This window comes from Pelophylax lessonae, assembly GCF_965119305.1.
Source record: "Pelophylax lessonae genome assembly, chromosome: 2".
Lineage (NCBI taxonomy): Eukaryota > Metazoa > Chordata > Amphibia > Anura > Ranidae > Pelophylax > Pelophylax lessonae.
The window spans coordinates 96,241,789-96,263,795 of NC_138769.1; the positions used below are offsets into that span (position 1 = coordinate 96,241,789).

A 22,007-nucleotide genomic window follows, 5' to 3' on the forward strand; every position below is an offset into this window, starting at 1 on the left:
GGCTATGACATCACTTTTTGCGATTTGGAACGCACACTGGTTCCGATTCCAGGAACAGTGGTGTGGATTGCTCTTGAAGCCACTGGCATATTGGCAGTGGCGTAGCATGGGTTGTCAGCGCCCGGGGCAAGGCAAGTAATTTGCGCCCCCTAACCTGCGGACTTTTAGCACTCCCCGAGTCCCTTCCTACAATAGTACTGACCAGCCTGATTCCTATACTGACCTACCAGTCCACTACGCTAACATACCTGATTCCTGTACTGGCTACTACACCGACCTACCAGTCCACTACGCTAACATACCTGATTCCTGTACTGGCCACTATACTGACCTACCAGTCCACTACGCTAACATACCTGATTCCTGTACTGGCCACTACACTGACCTACCAGTCCACTACGCTAACATACCTGATTCCTGTACTGGCCACTATACTGACCTACCAGTCCACTACGCTAACATACCTGATTCCTGTACTGGCCACTACACTGACCTACCAGTCCACTACGCTAACATACCTGATTCCTGTACTGGCCACTATACTGACCTACCAGTCCACTACGCTAACATACCTGATTCCTGTACTGGCCACTATACTGACCTACCAGTCCACTACGCTAACATACCTGATTCCTGTACTGGCCACTATACTGACCTACCAGTCCACTACGCTAACATACCTGATTCCTGTACTGGCCACTACACTGACCTACCTGTCCACGACACTGACCCTTACAATGACTATAGTTCTACATTAAAATAGGACATCCATAAACATCAAAATTATTCTTGTTATCTGCTTTAGGAGATCACCTAATCTACATATTTGCAGCCCCCCTCCCCAACCCCAGAGACACAGTCAATTAATAGGTTATATTTCAACGATTGTTAAATACTAAAGAAAAGTTAAGGTTTAGAATTTGGTTCTGTTCTTTTACCGCATTCACATTGATCCAACTTGTCAGGCAACTTTTCAGCCTGACAAGTCGCAGTCCTCACACTCCCATTGTGTAGTACAGGAGCCGTTCTAATAGGAGCGACACAAGCCTAGAAAAAGGGTCCTGTACTACTTTGGGGGGACCTGGAGGCGACTTGCATAGACATTCATTCTATGAAGTCCGTGCAAGTCGCGCTGCACGCGACATCACAGGTCGCCCCCGAAGTCGGAGTGACCTAATGTGAATGGAGGCTCATGCATATAAAGTCATCTGTAGCTTTTACATAAGCAACAAGGCTTGCTACAATTTAACTGGAATGTCTTATGAAGTTACATAACTTAAATTCTGATTCATCTTCAAAAAAAAAAAAAAAAAAAGCTAAAATAAGCAGTTACTGTAAATTTTGAAATAGAATAGCTGAAAAATTACCGAACTGTATAAAGAAAAACTTTTCCCTTTTTGAAAATTATTTGAGCAGTTAAACCTTTCTCTTCAATGACTGGTAGAAAAGCAACAAAAGTGTCACAGAGTTCAAAACAGGAACTGGAAACCTTATCAAATAAATTGCTGCTGATTTAATCAGGAATTTAGCATTGCCTCCATTATTTTTATGCACATCTAAAGTTTTGTAAGAATTTTAATTAAATAGGAAAAATGAAAGTATATATGAAGCCAAAAATGATTGTTTTGGATGGAATGTTGAAGGGTTAGAGAAGTCATACTGTATTTAATTGCAATGATCTAGTCGGAAATGACATAGGGCTTGAGGATGGTCTTTTCCCCATTGGACAGAGCTGGACAAATCATCAAGCACATCGTTGTCACAAAAGAGGAAGGACGTGAACCTCCAAATCCAGAAATGCAAGGTATTTTTTTCACTTTCAGCAGGATAACATGGGGGTTGGGGTTCATATAGAATACCTCTTGCTTTGATTTCAGGGTGGCAGACCTAAGCCTGGTACACACGATAAGTGCCACCTCATCAGTGCCGCCTCATCAATGCCCATCAGTGCAGCCTCATCAGTGCCACCATATCAGTGCAGCCTCATCAGTGCCGCCATATCAGTGCCCCCTCATCAGTGCCCATCAGCGCAGCCTATTACTGCCCATTAGTGCTGTCTATCAGTGCCACCTCATCAGTGCCACCTTTCTCAGTGGAGAAAAATTACCCTTTTGCAAAATTTTAAATCAGAAAACGCACCTCCTCCTTACCTCCATATGGCCATTACACTCAGTCTGTAACTCAATTCATCAACGGCAATCCCACCCCTCTGGACTACTTTGCCCATATTTTCTTGTAGTATGTCATTCTGGAGGGTGAAGGAGGGAGGAACACTGCTCGGTTCTCTTCCCTATGTACTGCTGCTGCACGGAAAAAGATGGGAGGAGGAAGCAGACGTAGCAGGAGAGTGGCGGGTTGCTAGGAGGAGAGGGCGGTCATGTCACTGTCCCCAGGGCGGGATCGTGCTGACAAATGCAGAGGAGAAGTGGTGGCTACAGCTCTACATTACACAAGCAGCCCACAGTCACAGTGCACAGAGCTGGCACTGACTCCTCTCACACTGAGATTGACAGCCAATGCGGCCCCCGCCCACCAGGAAACTGCCTGCCCAGGTCAGGATTGGCCCTTCAAAGTGGGGACAAATCCAGGGACAGTGTCCTCAATCTGGGGACTTCCACGGAAACCAGGGACATCTGGTCACCCTATACAAGACAGCAGGGTACAGTATGCAAGCCAAGAGCAAGATCAGGAGCAGGCATCAGGTTCAGGATTAAATATCAATGAGAATCTGGCTAGCAGAGCAAAACTGGATACAGGTACAGGGCAAAAGCAGACAAAGCAAAACACTGACATGAAAGGCACTAGCGGAGGAGGAACTAAATACCCTCCAAGCAGCCAGCACCAGGTGGAGACTGATTACTGGGATCTGCTGGGAGACACTCACTGGTGGACACTGAAATTACAACCCTACGCACAGGGAACCACAGTGTGACCAGCAGGTGATCCAGGTCCTGAAACTAATGCTAGTCATACACTATACGAAAAATCGTTCAAACTCGTTTTCGAATAATGAACACTTGATCGTCAGAGCAAATGATAGTGCCATCATGTAGTGACCAAATTTCAAACGATAAAATGTTTAATGGACATAAATGTTTTTCATCCATTTTGTCACATTTGGGCAGTGTGAACAGTTCAGTTTTTACACAGGCAAGAAACACATTAACCTTTCAATTTAAAAATTGTTCATTCAGTAGAAGGTTTCCATCCAGTTCCTTCGATTTTTTGGCTCTGAAAAGTGAAAAACTAGTTTCTATTTGTGCCTATTGACTAGACGAAAAAACTAACAAATGGTCCAAATGACGATTTTTCATCTAGTGTATGGGGATCATAAGGATGTCTGATGGGAGGGAGCCAACAGGGCCACCCAGTAAGCACATTACGCCCAGTTTATCAGTGACCACCCAAAATTAATTCAGTGTATGACCAGCTTTAGATACAATAAACGAGATAACAGGTGATCTCCATAAAAGCATGGAATATACAGTACCCACTAGGATCATTTCATATAACAGGAAGTAGTAAAGGGTTTCAGCTAAAGAAAGGCCAAGATTCACCAAGCTGCAATAGCATTTGACTCGGGTACCAAAAAAACAAAATTATTATCCCTAGGTTACCTGCAGCAGCCATCAGCCATTGTATACCACCTCAGTGAGTACACACCACATGGACAAATTGAATAAACCTCCCTTCTTCAACTCCAATGGAACTCATGCAGGTTACATAAAAATAACTGGTCACCCAAAAATAACCTTAAAATAAGTTACATTCTTTTATGGCCGTGTCAAGGATTCATTACAGCTTTGGCTAAAGCCTTAGTCCCAAACACTAACCAACTTGAAACCCAACAAGTTCCAACTTACAACAAAAGGGAGCGGGAGGGTGGGACATTCTTCCTCCATGCTTGTTGTCCACTAGTCACCTCATTGTGCTCCTCCCCTTCCATCACATCACTACCTGCTTTTCCAAGCCCTATACTCCTCCCCTCTATTCCTTTCTGTCAACTCACCCAATCGTGTGCCTTTGTTTAAAAGGACTTCACAGCTTGGAGCAACCTTAAAAGGTGATATAGTTAATTGGCAGGGTCACCCAACACCAGATAGTGGATGCACAACTTCTGATATTATTTCATGAAATACATATGTCCATAGGGTCTTACAAGCTCTCATTGTTGCCTCACCTCCTTAACACGGGCAAATGCCTTAGGCCCCTTTCACACATGCTGTCCGTTTTTCATCCATCCGTTGACTGATGAAAAACGGACATCAATGTATCTCTATGTAAAAACGGATGACAACTGATGATCATCAGTTAACATCCGTTTTCATCCGCTTCCGTCAATGTCTGTTTTTTTGAATGGATGAATGCCCTATTTTTCATCCGTCAAAAAAAACGGATCGGACGCAAAACGGATGACAACGGATGAAAAACGGATGTCAACTGATAACGGATGAAAAACGGACGACAACGGATGAAAAACGGATGAAAAACGGACGACAACGGATGAAAAACGGATAACAAACTGACGAAAAACGGATGACAACTGACGAAAAACGGATGACAACTGACGAAAAACGGATGAAAAACGGATGAAAAACGGATGAAAAACGGATGAAAAACGGATGAAAAACGGATGAAAAACGGATGAAAAACGGATGAAAAACGGATGAAAAACGGATGAAAAACGGATGAAAAACGGATGAAAAACGGATGAAAAACTGATACATTTGATGTGACTGAACTGATGAACTGAACGGACCGTATGTGTGAAAGGGGCCTTATTCCAATACACTGGAAGTCTTCAGCGTTCCCTACTGTAAAGGAATGGAAACTGAAGGTGCAAGATATAATGGAGACTGAGGATTGGAGACACCAATGTGCTTGCAACCAAGTTTTACATTATTTTGGCTTTTTGGATAGATTTCACTTCCACTGACATGTAAAAACTACTAATACTATGATTTTTTGCACCCAATTTTTCAGCCGCTGTTTGGAGCAGGATTAGTTGACCAAGGAATCGCTATGATACACATTGGTTAATGTTTCCATTCTTAGGATAGGGGTGCTTGGCTTTCCTTATTCCTTTTGTTGATGTCTTTTCTTTTCTTTCCTTTCCCGCTCTTTCCCCTATCTTGGGGTCTCTTCCGCCTTCCTCCCTTCTCTTTTGGTTCTAGAAATATAATCCTTGCAGATGGCTTATTTTCAGGCGTGCCTCCTATAATGTTTTATACATTTGGTAATGATGCTATTTCAGTTTGTCGGATTAAGTACCTTTTTTTGGTTTTGCACCCATAGGTTGGAAATGTCAATGCTTTCTTTCTGCAAAGATTCAAAATAAAAATTGTACACAAAAAAAGCGATATAGTGGCCTCTCAAGATAGATCACACAGTATACATGGGCGTCCGCAAGGGAGGGCGAGTGCCCCCCCTGGAATCCTGCATATCACAATTCTTTTTGCCTTAGCAGCGCACGAGCACTGCTGGTCCAGAACCCACACTGAACCCACACTGTTGTATTAATAATTAGAAGAAAAATGCTTTTTTTGTTCTGGTTCTGGACATGCTACAGAGATGAAACTTCACAGGTACACTTTTTAGACCCCCCAGACACTAAATCCAAAAAAGACATGCCTGCCTCCAGAGACCCCCAAAAAATGCCCGATAAATGCCAGCAATAAAAAATGCAAGGTGTAGAGAAGCCGCCACACTGCTCTATTAATAATTATAAGAAAAATGCTTTTTTGTTCTGGTTATGGACATGCTACAGACATGAATCTTCACAGGGACATTTTTTAGACCCCCCAGACAGTAAATCCAAAAAAAGTCATGCCTGCCTCCAAAAATGCCCGATAAATGCCTGCAAGAAAAATGGCCAGGTGGAGAGAAGACATATTCATGTGCTAATAAAAATTATAAGAAAAATGCTCATTTTCTTGTTCAGGACCATTTTTATGGAAAGTCGGATCACAAGTCGCTTCAAATAAGGCAAGGAGGCGACTCCCATTGAAGTATATGGGACAAGTCGGATCACAAGTCGCCTCAAAGTAGTACAGGACCCTTTTCTGAAGTCGGAGCGACTTCAGTAGTGCCAATTAAGACGGCACTCATTGATTAACATTGCTTTTGTTATGTCAAGCGACTTGGGGCGACTTGAGGGCACACAAGTCGCCTCACAAGTCGTGCTAGTGTGAATGGGCTCTAAGGCCCCATTCACACTAATGCGACGCAATTTTAAAGCGATTTTGCCGCGATTTTGAAAGCAATGGCAAGGCTATATGCCTCAAAACGCATTAAAATCGTAGCAAAGTAGTGCAGGAACTACTTTGAAGTCGGTGCGACTTCAAAACGCACTGATATGAATGGGGCTCATTGAAAATAATGGAAAACGACTTGTCATGCGATTTTGCGGTCCAAAATCGCGGGACAAGTCGCACTAGTGTGAATGGGGCCTTAAACGGGCAGCTAGGATGCATAACAACAACAACGTTAAGATTCTGTTCAGCATCTATATCAGAAATTTACTGGTTCCAAGATTATGTAAGATGCAAAATCCAACAATAACATGCTGCAAAGAAGCAAGCTGATCTTTTATACAATGCAAAAGAGTAGAATAAAATGAGGGCTGGAAAAACACCAGAAAACAACCGTAATGCTATAGAAAAGCTCCAAGAAAATCATATTATTTACAATGACATAAAAAGGCGTGGGCTGATCCTCAACGTGAGGCACATGAATAAAAGATTTATGTTGGTAGGCAAGTGTGGAAACTGGAAATATTTCATACGAAACTAACAATTCTGATCATTACACTTCCCTTAGAGATCTTTAACTCTTTCTATGGTGGGTTTGGATAATACAAATAGAAGATGATGATTAAATCCACTGTTTTTACCATAAACTGTCACTGGGTCTTTGATGGAAATGAGGGCCTCTTGATCCTCTTGGGAAAGAGCCTTGACTTATGGGGCATGGCCAGGAAAGATCAGCCCCTGTGTGTGAGGTGGTCGCAGTCAATTGGATCAGCGGGACGGGGATCAGGCCTGAACTCACTAAAGTTATTCCCCCCCATGGAATGCTGGGTCTTTTGGATTCAACGTGTGGATGAAAGAGCTGCCCACCCTCCCAACCCTTATTTGATGGTCTGTCACAGCTTTAGCTGCGATTTTTTTACCTTACCAGCATTAAAACTTTGGTAATTGGCTATGCCCTTGACTGGAAGTTAGAGTTAGCCTGTCCAGCACTTACAGCAGCCGTCACTAAATGGCGGCCCGCGGTCCAGGAGCGGCCCGCACGATGCTTCCGCCCGGACCCGTCAGGCCGCCACTGTAAGTAGTTATTAGTTTGCTGGGACCGCGGGTGTCCCAGCAACCAGTGACATTACGGGTGTGCGCCCCGCCCCCTGCTTCTTTCTTCGGCTCCCTCCCAGCCAGCCGCGAGTTGGGGCGAGACGTCACGAGCGGGCCCCGCCCCCTGCTTCTTTCTTCAGCTCCCTCCCAGCCAGCCGCGAGTTGGGGCGAGACGTCACGAGCGGGCCCCGCCCCCTGCTTCTTTCTTCGGCTCCCTCCCAGCCAGCCGCGAGTTGGGGCGTGACGTCACGAGCGGGCCCCGCCCCCCTGCTCCTAACTGCGGCTCCTGACTCTCACACTCAGCCTAGCCGCGAGCACGCCCTGCCCCTCTGATGTTCGCTGCTCCTGGCTCCCGCATTTTCTGCTCCCAAAGGTATGTGGGGCACATTTTTATAAAATGCAGACTGATGGGCATATTTTGTTAAGGGGCACACATTTGTGTCCATTAGAGTGCCCCATAAAATATGCCTATTAGAGTCCCCCCTAGCATAAAATGTGCCCATCAGCGTGCGCCTTATTTTATGTTAAGGGTCACGCTGATGGGCAAATTTTATGTTAAGGGGCACTCTAATAGGCATATTTTATGTTAAGGGGAACTCTAATGGGCATATTTTATGTTAAGGGGAACTCTAATGGGCATATTTTATGTTAAGGGGCACTCTAATGGGCATATTTTATGTTAAGGGGAACTCTAATGGGCATATTTTATGTTAAGGGGAACTCTAATGGGCATATTTTATGTTAAGGGGCACTCTAATGGGCATATTTTATGTTAAGAGCAACGCTGATGGACACGTTTTGTTTTGCCCATCAGCGTGCCCCTTAACATAAAATGTTCCCATTAGAGTGCCCCTTAACATAAAATATGCCCATTAGAGTTCCCCTTAACATAAAATATGCCCATTAGAGTTCCCCTTAACATAAAATATGCCCATTAGAGTTCCCCTTAACATAAAATATGCCCATTAGAGTTCCCCTTAACATAAAATATGCCCATCAGAATGCCGCCTAACATAAAATGTGCCCATCAAAGTGCCCCTAACATAAAATGTGCCCATCAGAATGCCCCCTAACATAAAATGTGCCCATCAAAGTGCCCCCTAACATAAAATGTGCCCATCAGCGTTCCCCTTATTTTATGTTAGGGTCACACTGATGGGCATATTTTATGTTAAGGGGCATGCTGATGGGCAAATTTTATGCTAAGGGTCACGCCGATGGGCACATTTTATGCTAGGAGGCACGCTGATGAGCAAATTTTATGCTAAGGGTCACGCCGATGGGCAAATTTTATGCTAGGGGGCACGCTGATGGGCAAATTTTATGCTAAGGGTCACGCTGATGGGCACATTTTATGTTAGGGGGCACTCTGATGGGCACATTTTATGTTAAGAGCAACACTGATGGACACGTTTTGTTTTGCCCATCAGAGTGCCCCCTAACATAAAATGTGCCCATCAGCGTGCCCCCTAACATAAAATGTGCCCATCAGCGTGCCCCCTAACATAAAATGTGCCCATCAGAGTGCCCCCTAACATAAAATGTGCCCATCAGCGTGCTCCTTATTTTATGTTAAGGGGCACGCTGATGGACACATTTTATGTTAGGGGGCACTCAAATGGGCATATTTTATGTTAAGAGCAACGCTGATGGACACGTTTTTGTTTTGCCCATCTTTCTGAGTCATAGCTCAGACTTCAGATTCGGACCTCGGCCCAAAGAAAATTTTAGCAACCGGACCTCCTTGAATTTTAATTCATTACCCCTGACTTACAGTATCCCACGAAAGTGAGTACACCCCTCACATTTTTGTAAATATTTTATTATATCTTTTCACGTGACAGCACTGAAGAAATGACACTTTGCTACAATGTAAAGTAGTGAGTGTACAGCTTGTATAACAGTGTAACGTTGCTGTCCCCTCAAAACAACACACACAGCCATTTATGTCTATACCACTGGCAACAAAAGTGAGTACAAGTCAAAATGTCCAAATTGGGCCCAACCGGTCAAGATTTTGTGTGACCACCATTATTTTCCAGCACTGCCTTGACCCACTTGAGCATGGAGTTCACCAGAGCTTCACAGGTTCCCACTGGAGTCCTCTTCCACTCCTACATGATGACATCACGGAGTTGGTGGATGTTGGAGACCTTGTGCTCCTCCACCTTTCATTTGAGGATGCCCCACAGATGCTCAATAGGGTTTAGGTCTGGAGACATGCTTGGCCAGTCCATCACCTTTATCCTAAACTTCTTTAGTAAGGCAGTGATCTTCTTGGAGGTGTGTTTGGGGTCGTTTTGTTGGAATACTGCCCTGTGGCCCAGTCTCCGAAGGGAGGCGATCATGCTCTGCTTCAGTATGTATCAGTACATGCTGGCATTCATGGTTCCCGCAATGAACTGTAGCTCCCCAGTGCCGGCAGCACTCATGCAGCCCCCGACACCCCCACCACCCCGCTTGACTGTAGACAAGATACACTTGTCTTTGTACTCCTCACCTGGTTGCCACCACACACGCTTGACACCATCTGAACCAAATAAGTTTATCTTGGTCTCATCAGACCACAGGACATGGTTCCAGTAATCCATGTCCTTCGTCTCCCTGCATTCAGCAAAGTGTTTGCGGGCTTTCTTGATAACAGCCATGCAGACCAATTCGATGCAGTGTGCAGTGTATGGTCTGAGCACCCCTTCAACCTCTGCAGCAATGCTGGAAGCACTCAATGCTGGCAGCACTCATACGTCTATTTCCCAAAGACAACCTCTGGATAGGAGGATGAGCACGTGCACTCAACTGATTTGGTTCGACCATGGCAAGGCCTGTTCTGAGTGGAACCTGTCCTGTTAAACTGCTGTAAGGTCTTGGCCACTGTGCTGTAGCTCAGTTTCAGGGTCTTGGCAATCTTCTTGTATCCTAGGCCATCTTTATGTAGAGCAACAATTCTTTTTTTCAGATCCTCAGAGAGTTCTTTGCCATGAGGTGCCATGTTGAACTTCCAGTGACCAGTATGAGAGAGAGAGTGATAACACCAAATTTAACACACCTGCTCCTCATTCACACCTGAAACCTTGTAACACTAATGAGTCACATGACACCGGGGAGGGAAAAAAATGAGTAATTGGGCCCAATTTTGACATTTTCACTTAGGGGTGTACTCTCTTTTGTTGCCAGCGGTTTAGATAGGAATGGTTGTGTGATTTGTTATTTTGAGGGGACAGCAAATTAACACTGTTATACAAGCTGTACACTCACTACTACATTGTAGCAAAGTGTAATTTCTTCAGTGTTGTCACATGAAAAGATATAATAAAATATTTACAAAAATATGAGGGATGTACTCACTTTTGTGAGATACTGTATGGTAAGGACAGGCGCCATTTGGAATTGTATTGTTACATTTGCTCACAGTACAACTTTGAACGGAACTGGGTTAAAGTGTTAGCATGTTCTATGTTGGAAATTAAATAAAGCTTTGGCCTTGCCCTTTCCAACTCAATTGTTGAAAATGTGGTGTTTTGTTACTGGGGAGGGGGCAAGGGAGTTTCATATGTTAAAGTTGGTTTTCCTAGGCGTATGCGCCTCAGTCAAACTGATCTGTTAGGTTCTTTTATAACTTTTTGTGACCAGAAGGGTTTGATTTTTAGATGCCTAGGCCAAATTTAGCAGCATCAGCATGTGTCTATTAACTTGACAATACCTCTATGGCTTATTTGCATATCTAAATAGGTTGCATATATTTTTTAAAGGATGTATATTTCACCTGGTATAATGTATTAATAAAAACCCTGCTGTATTTTTTTATTATTATTATTGACTGAAAAATGTACAAAAATGAAAAAAAAATATTCTTTAAATGTTTTTAATACTGTAATAGTATCTGACAAATATAATATTAAACACATTCCCATTGAATGCTTATTCTGTCAAAGAGGCATTCAGCCAGCACGTAATTAATATGTCATAACTGACAGTGATCACATGCCCAAGAACCACTTTAATCAGTTCCCAATCGTCAGCAGGGACTGAAGCAGCAAATGACAGCCAGGATTGAGAAGCACCAGCTGTACAAAATGTCCCAGGAACCCCATTAGAGGGGTTACCAGAAAGAGGGGAGAGAGACCAGTGAACCTCCATTCACTAATCTCTCCTAGCTAGAATGAACATGGAAGTGACATGTATAACATCACTTCCTGGGTTTGGCTGTCACTTAACCTGGCTGCTGTTGTTGGGGAAGAAGCTATTGGATTGCAATCTGGGCTACATTAGCTTCAGTGGAGTACAGGGGAGACATCAGGGGTCTAATAGAATATGTTGTAGCAAAATGCTACCAGATAGAGGACTTTTGGTCTTTGATATAATAAAAATAATGTTAAGTGAAAAAACACCCCCAAAACATTAAGGCCACCCCATCCTCACATAGACACAAATATACACACACATTTGGCGTGCCTATATATGAAAACGTTGATTACATTACATACAGTATCACCGAGCATGCCAGAGTGAGAACAATAATTCTAAGGCCATTGTTCATATTTAAGCTAAAACTGGTGACTTGTAAGTGCTTTAAAAGCGTTGTCCATGGCAAATTTGAGTACTAAAGTTCATTATGAAGCGTGCGTGCAATTTCAGGGCTTGGCATGTATCATATCTACGGGGTAAAACCTCTTTTTTATATCACAAAACAATGGGTAATATATTGCATTTGTGTGCCCTAAAATTGACTTTCGTGAATTTTTTTACAGAAAATTTGTGCTGGTTAAACCGTCGCTTTAATATTGTGTAACATAAAAATTTGGAACTACAACATTTTATTTTCTAGTGTTTTTGCTTTCAGAAAATATATCATGTTTGGTGGGGATAACTAATCCTGAGGCCTAAAATTATTTTTTTTAAATGTGTGCAAAAAAAATTCAAAAAAACTATCTTTGGCAGTGACAGGGTAAACTAATACCTGGTAATCGTGCCATGAAGGTCCTTGTTCAGGTACTTCCTGTTATAGGGTGACAGCTATGCTCCTAAATGGGCACCCTGTCACATGTGCCCCTGGTTGAGACTACATTCTTAAGGCTTAAAATGATTTTTCAAGTGTGTTGAAAGAAAAAAAGAAAAAGAAAAAACCCACGACAATGGCTCTGACAGCGAAAGGGTTAAAATAATACCTGGTAATCCTGCCATGAAGGTACTTGCTCAGGTACTTCCTGTTGCTAGGTAACAGTTGTGCTCCTGTTGTCACCCTGGTTGAGGCTACAAGCATCTATGCCAACACACACTGCACAAGCATAAAACTAAACACCAACATATTTATTAGGCCTTATTTACACTTAAGGTTTGGGCGTGGTAAAAACATGCGGTTGAGCTGCATTTTTACCTAACTGCTCCCTCTTAGGCCTCTTTCACATGGTCCGCCTCCGTAGGCGGATCAGTGTTGCTCAGCGCCGCTGAGCCGGCGGATGACAGCTCCGTCTCCGCTTGCAGAGCGGAGAGGGAGGTGTCTCAGCCCCCGCTGCCCTCTATGGGGGATCGGATGGGAGCGGAACGCCTGTCCGCTCTCATCCGATCCGATTACTGAACGGATGGAAAAATAGGGGTTCCATCCGTCCAGATTTCACGGACAGGATCGGATGCGGATGGCAGCGGTTGTCAGCGGAGATGTCTCCGCTGATATCCGCTGCCCCATAGAGCTGCATGGAGGATCCGATCAGATCCGCCTAAAAAACTGACAGGCGGATCTGATCGGATCGCCCGTGTGAAAGAGCCCTTAAGGTGTTTTTTTTAGAATTCAGATCACAAACATAAAAAAGTTAGCTTGCTTTTAATATAATTGTATACTAATAGAAAATCCAACTTCTAGTTAGGTCATGTGTGAGAGCCATTATTCTCATTGTATACGGCTGCTTCATTTTAATTAGCGTGTCAATTACAGCACAATGCTAATTACTTTCTTTGAGGACTTTATGAAAGTTTATTAACACTCCACTTTTTAATCAAACATACTGCTGGCTAAATTAAAACTGCAAGTGCTGAGAAGTATTTTTTCTCTAAAAATTGCCCAAGTTTGTTAATTAGCACTTTGCACATACATAACTTGGCGACCTATTACTTCAGCTTTTAGATTATAAATTGTATAAATTGAAGGCTGTGGGAGAGAAAATGTAAAAACACAAATAACTTGCTCTTTAAATGTAGCAACGGATTCTTCAATAATCCTAAAAAAATCAACGGATTCTGCTACAATAATTGTTCTCGTAAAGTAGAACTGCATCCAAATGTTTTATTGTTTTAGATAGAGCAGGGGAGAGTAGGAACTCTGCTTTTCATCCCCATTGGGTACATGTCCTCCACTTCCCATCCCAGTGACAGTGATCACCATGACGAGATTTACCAATGGGCACGCACACAGAGCTATGGGGAAGAGTTAGGAGATATCTGAATGTCCGTCTCCTCACTTCCTGCCCCGGTAGCTGCGGTCACCATAAAACACCTTTGGAGGAGGATCCTCTCCGACCTGAGAAGGCTGCAGCGGCGTGATGTCTTTACTATGAGGAACGTCAAGGTCATCAGGTGCCGGAGGTCCCTCTGGCTCTTCGTTATCTCCTCCCATACTCACCTCCAGTACATCTCCAGAGCCTCTCCCATCCTCAGAAACTTCCAACCCCAATATGCCCAGCGGTCTCCTACCCTGTCCACTTTTAGGCAATCCCTGAAAACACATTTGTTCAGGGAAGCCTATCCTGCCTCCACCCAAAAACTGAACTACTTTCTCCATCAGCTTATCCCTCACAGGTATTACCTCTTGTACCACTTGCCCCACCTTTCAGATTATAGGTTCTGACAAGCAAGGGCCTTCTAATTCTCTCATATTGATTTGTATTGTAACCGTACTGTCTCCTTTTTTATTTTGTAAAGCGCTGTACAAATGGTTGATGCCATTCACATTCTATATAATGGTGGATTCAGGAGAAATCACATTCTATATAATGGTGGATTCAGGAGAAATCACATTCTATATAATGGTGGACTCAGGAGAAATCACATTCTATATAATGGTGGACTCAGGAGAAATCACATTCTATATAATGGTGGATTCAGGAGAAATCACATTCTATATAATGGTGGATTCAGGAGAAATCACATTCTATATAATGGTGGATTCAGGAGAAAAAGACTGAATTGTAGAGAGTGGGGGGGGGGGGAGTGGAGATGGGGGATGGAGATATAGGGGGATATAACTTTTTCACAAGATGCATAGGTACTAGAGCAGTAGTGATCAACTTTCTTTATATGGGGAGCCTCAAGCATGGTCCTTGATGTCACCAAGGAGCCACACAGTGTGAGAGACAACAGACCGATAAAAGGATATAGCCAAAAGCTGTGGACATGGCACACAGGTTGGTCAGAGATTGTGAACACGATGGTTAAAGAGAGATGGTTAAAGGCTTCGAAGATAATACAGGGGATGGTCAGAGACTGCAGACATAATACAGGGGATGGTCAGAGACAGCAGACATAACACAAGAGATGGTCAGAGATTGTGATCATAATACATGAGATGGTCAGAGACTGTGGATATAATACAGGGGATGGTCAGAGACTGTGGATATAATACAGGGGATGGTCAGAGACTGCAGACATAATACAGTGGATGGTCAGAGACAGCAGACATAACACAAGAGATGGTCAGAGATTGTGATTATAATACAAGAGATGGTCAGAGACTGTGGATATAATACAGGGGATGGTCAGAGACTGCAGACATAGTACAGGGGATGGTCAGAGACTGTGGATATAATACAGGGGATGGTCAGAGACTGTGGATATGATACAGGGGATGGTCAGAGACTGTGGATATGATACAGGGGATGGTCAGAGACTGGATATAATACAGGGGATGGTCAGCGATTGTAATCATGACAAGCAATGGTCAGAGACTGTGAAGAGAATACAGGAGATGGTCAGAGACTGCAAACATCCTGCAAGAAACTGAAAATGCTATAGGATCTGTTGGGAGACTGGGGACATGCTTAAGGAGACAGTCAGACTGAAGACCTATTACATGAGACTGCTAGATATCATTGCTATAACAAGGTAATAGGGAAACACAGATTATTGTCAGCAGGGCCCTTGAGGGGTGCCCAAATGCCACGTGTGGCCCCTGTGCCACAGATATCATTGCTATTACAGGGCAATAGGAAAAACACAGATTTGTGCCCGCAGGGCCCCTGAGAGGCGCACAAAAATTGCCCAAGGGCCATGTATGGCCCCTGGGCCGCAGGTTGGGCACTGGGGGACTAGAGACCGGCCAGTAATGGATGTGTATAACAAGTTAGGAAGAAAATGTTTCAATGGTAGGACAGATTTTTTCTGAACCCTCAGATCTGTTGGTAGGACTAGTGTAATGTTACCCAGTACACAAAGCTTGCATGAAACAAGCTGGACAGGGAAGGTAAACCTTGCCCCCCACCCCGCCATTTAAAAACGGTTTTAGGGATTTTGGAAAGGTTATATTGAACCCAGCCTCCTGTACCATTTCATTTTAGCCCTTCCACTCATCAGGTGAAAAGAACAAGTCTGGTACTCCAGGGTTCTCATATGGTTTACTGGTATGGCAAGAATACAGACTTGATTAGCAGACACAGACCACTGAATAAGTCAGCTTCATTGATAAGTGAATGAGACTTCCCCCTCCATCTCTAGATTGCAGTAGTAGTCAAGTGCAGAGCTAGTGCTGGGCTTTCATATCAGACAGCCCAGCACTATCTAGGCTAAAACAAGAACGTGTTCTGCATAAATCATGCATTTTTTTTTTTCAAAATAATAAAATAAAAAAAAAAAATAAAAAGGTAGAAAATTTTAGCCTGTAAACCCTAAACATATAAAAAGTGACCAAAACGATGGTTTCTTTTGATAAGTGTGGTTGCAAAACAAGTGTAACATATACATGTATCAAATTTTGTATTGAACTTACAGCTTCATTGATGCCAGGCACAAAGCAACGCGTAGGACCTGCAAAACAACAAAACCGCCAATTAACATTCACCCTCAGCAGCAAGAATTAGAACATTTCGCTCCAGAATTCCCTGCCATTAGTAAATACAACATTCAAATTATCCTAGTAGGATAAGTGACTTCATTCCAAATTGAACCTAAAATAGGTTTCCATGCCTGACTGATGGAAGGACACAACTAGATAAACTGCAACACCAGACTACTTTTGAAACACATATGCTTTACCTGAATAAGGCCCCTTTAACACTTGTACGACCTGACAGTCACGCTGCTTTGACATGACTTGAAGCAATGCCTTTGAAATCTTGAGGTCTAGGGACCTCAAGTCGCATCAAAGTCAGACCAAAATAGTGCAGGGACTACTTTGAAGTTGCTGCGACTTGAAGTCGCACAGACATGAAGGGTACTCGCTGGAAATAATTAGGTATGACTTGTCATGTGACTTTGCAGTCCCAAGTTGCAGGACAAATCGCACAAGTGTGAAAGGGGCCTTAAAGAGGTTGTAAACCCAAAAAAAACATTTTTTTTTCTTTTTGCAACCTGAAAGAGAAACACATAATGAGCTAGTATGCATACTAGCGCATTATGAAATACTTACCTTAGAACGATCTCCCGCCGTGCCGCCCGCTTACCTGTATGACGGGCGACATGTCCAGTCGCCCGTCTTCCGGGATCGCGGCATCCGGCCATCTGATTGGCCGGAGCCGCGTTGACGTCACTCCCGTGCACGCGCGCGGGAACCGATGGTCACGGCACGGGACTCAGAAGGAATGGCATCAGCGGCCGTTCCTTCAGAGCACATGCGCCAGTGATGTCACTGGCTGCATGTAAGGTAAATATCTCCTAAGCGGTACATGTTTAGGAGATATTTACAGTACCTATAGGGTAAGACTTATCATAGGCTTACCTATAGGGAAAAGTGTCAGAGGAGGGTTTACTTCCTCTAAGATTTTACATTATGATCAGCTACACAGAAAGATCTATCAGCTACTTTAGCTGTGTCATTCCTTGGGTCACCTCCCCGTTCTCTGGACAGAGGCGTTGATAAGACTCAGTTGTTCAATGAGCAGGCTGGGGGCAGAGAGGTGACACAGGAAGTTCCAAAGCAGAATCAGGAAATAAAGGTGTCACGCATTTTCATATGAAGTGTTCCAGAGAGGTGTGTAATTCACAAGACTTATGGTCCTTTCACATGCTCAGCGTCCAACGAGGTCCATTCTCTGCTCAGTGGGGGATCGATCCGGCGATCCCCGCTGAGCAGGCGGATGACAGCTCCGTCTCTGCTCTGTGTGTGGAGACGGAGGTGTTAGATCCCCGCTGTCCTCTATGGGGGAATCAGTTCAGAACGTACCGCCTGTCCGTTCTCATCCGATCCCATCCAATCCGCTGGACCGATGGAAAAAAGGGTTTCCATCCGTCCGGATTTCCCAGACAGGATCAGAAGCGGATAGCAGCAGATGTCAGCGGAGATGTCTCTGCTGACACCTGCTGCCCTATAGGGATGCATGGAGGATCCGATCAGGTCCCCCTGAAAAACTGACAGGCGGATCTGATGGGATCGCCCGTGTGAAAGGACCCTTACTGGACCAATTTTTACAGATCCTTTGGCAGGTGAACAGTGCAGGTACTTTTTTTTTTTTGACCTGTTTGTCAAATCTCTGTCTATCACCTGAGGCCAGACATTTCATTGGGTATAGGTAAGGGTTCACAACCACTTAAAGTTAATCATCTGAAATGTTTTCATGGGGTTGGTGCAGACTACAGATTTCACATAGAGCACTCTCTGCTGGTGATACCTGCTATTACAATACGACCATATAATTATGGTGGCATTATGAGCAACGTAAAGGGTCCATAGTAGGTGGTGATCTACCAGCAACACCCCATTTGAGCTCCAGTAATACTTCGGATGTATTCATATTTACCATTAAGAGCACAAGGCTGTGACTCCAAAGTTCAACATTTTTGATGTCTGTCTATATTTACTTTTGCCTTGACTGGTCACCACTATATTCTGTATAAATATCTTTAAAAAAAAATAAAACCAAAGAGTGAATGGTGTGCTAAGGGATGTCACAAGACTCCTCCCAGGTCATGTGAGAGCCAAGTTTCTGTGTGCTTTAAAATCTTACAGTAGTTATAACGTCAAAACATTTACCTTAATGCATCCCCTGCATTAAGTTAAAAATCTCACTACTTGTTCCTTGCCCCCACCCTGCCTAAACACTTACCAAAGTCCCCTATCAATCCAGTGCTGTCCCCGGGTGCATCTTTTCTCTCCCTGCTCTCACAGGATTCTCTGAGTGCAGCAGGAGCCATTGGCTTACACTGTTACTATAAGAAGGGAGTCAGTTACTAGTCAGTTACTATGAGGAGGGAGCGGAGGGTGTGGCCGAGCCATGCGGTGTGTGCGTCTATGAACGCACACAGCCCGGGTAAGAAGCACGCCCACATGTGTGTCCCCTCAGCATGTGGCTTACTATGGGGGCACACACAGAAGTGATGTAGATGGCACTGGCAGGGGACCCCAGAATGCTTGGGACCGCTCCGTACTATACCATCGCACAGAGTATATTTTTTACATATATTTTTTTTTTTTGCTTTAAAATAATAAACTAGTATGCTTTTAGAACCACTTTATTGCATGGTAATGCATTGTACATTTGCATTGCCATTTATTTCAAATGACACCCCAACACAAAATTAAAAAAAAATAAAAAAGCAGCGAGACCAAAGCCATATAACAATTGTCAATGTGCGCTATGTCACACTGTTACCCAAAATATAGCAGGTACAATGAGCGGAGAGGCTTACTGATTGTCCATTCAATGTAAACGAGATGCCTTAGAACACCACATGGTCAATTTACAAAAAGTGGGTGTTAAGTGGACCTTAAAAGTAAGGATTTGCTATGTTCTAGGGAACATTTACAAACAACAATTCTGCCTAAGCTGTACTCTGAAAAACGCCCCTTCTGTTCTGAATTCCTCCTAAAAAACAGCATTTGAACTTCCAGGCATACATTATGTTGTCAAAAGTATAGGGACAACTGCCTTACAAATCAATTGGTGAAGGGGGGGGGGAATTATGGCATTGGGTTGTTTTTCATGGGTTGGGCTTGGCCCCTTAGTTCCAGTGAAGGAAACTCCGCATACCAAGACATTTTGGACAATTTCATGCTCAGCTCCCAACTTTGTGGGAACAGTTTAGGGATGGCCCCTTCCTGTTCCAACAAGCAAGGTCCATAAAGACATGGATGAGCGAGTTTGGGGTGGAGGAAGTTGACTGACCTGCACAGATCCTGACCTCTACCCAAAAGAACACCTTTGGGATGAATTTGAGCGAAAACTGCGAGCCAGGCCTTCTCTCCAACATCAGTGCCTGACCTCACAAATGCCTTCTGGAAGAATGGTTAAAAATGGATTTTTGTAAAATCTTACCGTAAAATCCTTTTCTCTTAGCTCATTGACAGACGTAGTCCTCGGTGATTCAACACCCTCGGGTTATGCTGCCCTCTACAGGAGTAGGACTAGACAGGAAAGAAAACGTTCTGGCCACACCCTAGGGGCAGTCCCCGAGGGTATATCCTCTCACTTCCTGCTCTAGCAAATCAGTTATGTCACAAAGCAGTGTTTAGAGAATTTAACCCAACCCAACTCAAAAACAGAGGGGCGGGTACTACGTCTGTCAATGAGCTAAGAGAAAAGGATTTTAAGGTAAGATTTTACAAAAATCCATTTTTCTCTATCGCTCATTGACAGACGTAGTCCTCGGTGATTCAACACCCTCGGGACGTCCCAAAGCAGTACCACAAATGAGGGGTGGGAAAATGGAAATCAAATCCAATCTAGAAGGCCCAACCGGTGCCAACTAGAAGTTTACAATGCTCATCCGCAATGATGAGACTCAACAGAAATTTTTCAACAGAAAAAAACCCCCGAGGTAGACCACCGGTCTCCTCAAATTGCGGCCTGCAAAACCTTGCGGCCAAATGAGGCATCCGCCGATGCCATCACATCAATCTTATAAAATTTTGTAAAGGTATGTACCGACGACCAGGTGGCCGCCTTACATACCTGGACCACTGACGCCTGATGGCGATAGGCCCAGGAAGTACTGAGCGCTCGAGTGAAGTGCGCCCTAACAGGGAACGGAGGATTCCGACCCTTAATAGAATAAGCCTGTACCACCGTCTGACTGATCCATGTAGATATGGTCGCGGCAGACACAGGCAACCCCCTATAAGGGCTATCCGTGATCACAAAAAGTGAGTCCGTCTTACGAAAACAAGTTCGTAGTAGTCAAGTGTATCCTTCTGAACCCCATCCAAGGAGTGTAATGCAAACTCCCAAGGACACGGGGAAGGTAACACAATACTTTTATTCAGATGAAAAACTCTGAAAACCACTTTAGGAAGGAAGGATGGATTCGGAAGAAGAACCACCTTATCCCTATGAACCACCAGATATGGGGAACGACAAGATAATGCGGCCAGTTCTGACACCCTGCGTGCAGAAGTAATGGCCACCAAGAAGGCCACCTTCTGGGATAATGTAAGCAAGGGAATCTCCCTAATATCTTCAAAGAGAAGTTTCTGAAGAACCGACCACACTAAATTAAGATCCCAGGCAGTAAGGGTGCGCGCACTGGCGGAGCCAGATGTCGCACCCCCTGGATGAAATTCCGCACCAAGGAATGATTAGCCAAAGGTTTCTTGAAAGAAGATTGCTAACGCCGAAAACCTGACCCTTGATCGTGCTCAAGGATAGTTTCTGCTCAACCCCTTGTTGCAGACAGACCAAAATTCGGGTCACCGAATAGGTATGTGGGGGAAATCCAATAGATTCACACCATGCAATATAAGACTTCCATGTGCTGGAAGTCGCTTTCCTTGCTTTAACTGGAGGTAGGAATAACTGAAGCTGACACTCCCTTGTCCTTCAGTACCTGGGTCTCAATGGCCAGGCCATTAAGCCAGCGACTGTAAAGCAAGATGGAAAATCGGACCCTGAGACCGCAAATCCTCCCTGAGAGGAAGTCTTCAAGGAGCGTCCGCGACTAGCCTCACCAAGTCGGCATACCAGGCTCGACGAGGTCAGTCCGGAATTTCCAGAATAACTGGAATTCCCTCCACCTCTATCCTGCGAAGAAGTTCCCGCAGCAACTTGAGAGGATGGAAGGCATGCCGTAGCTGATACTGCCCCCACGGTGCGATCAGCGTTTCTGCTGCGTCCGCTAGAGGATCGCGGCGCGAGCTACAAACCTCCGCACCTTCCTGTTAAGCCAAGGTGCCAACAGATCCACATCCGGGATGTCCCAATGAAGGGACAGCTAGTGAAAAACCTCTGGATGAAGAGGCCATATGCGATTGGATCCGAATCGGGCTGCTCGATCCAGTAAATCAGACAAAATCTGATCGCTCTCAGTTCCGATACCCTTATTGGTAATCTGGATACTATCGGAAGAAATGACTTCCCCTGGTTGAGCATCGGAGACTTCCTGGTCCGCTCGCTCAACCGGATCCGATTGTCCAGGGAATCGGAATTCTGATTCCATTAAAAAAGAATCTCCTTCAGGAGAATTCGGGTATGAGACTGGGTATACGGTACTGCCTCTAAGAAGGCCACCATCAGTCCCAGCCAATTGACG

At 44.3% G+C, this 22,007-nt stretch overlaps 1 protein-coding gene across 1 annotated transcript in view; it reads right to left on the reverse strand.

Annotated features, from left to right (window-relative positions):
• Positions 1-22,007, reverse strand: part of TIAM1 (TIAM Rac1 associated GEF 1) — a 588,418-nt gene that overhangs the window by 350,416 nt on the left and 215,995 nt on the right. Inside the window, exon 3 of the mRNA XM_082245498.1 lies at positions 16,318-16,355. The gene's annotated coding sequence lies outside the window, so the exon portion shown is untranslated. The remainder of the gene's footprint in view (positions 1-16,317; positions 16,356-22,007) is intronic.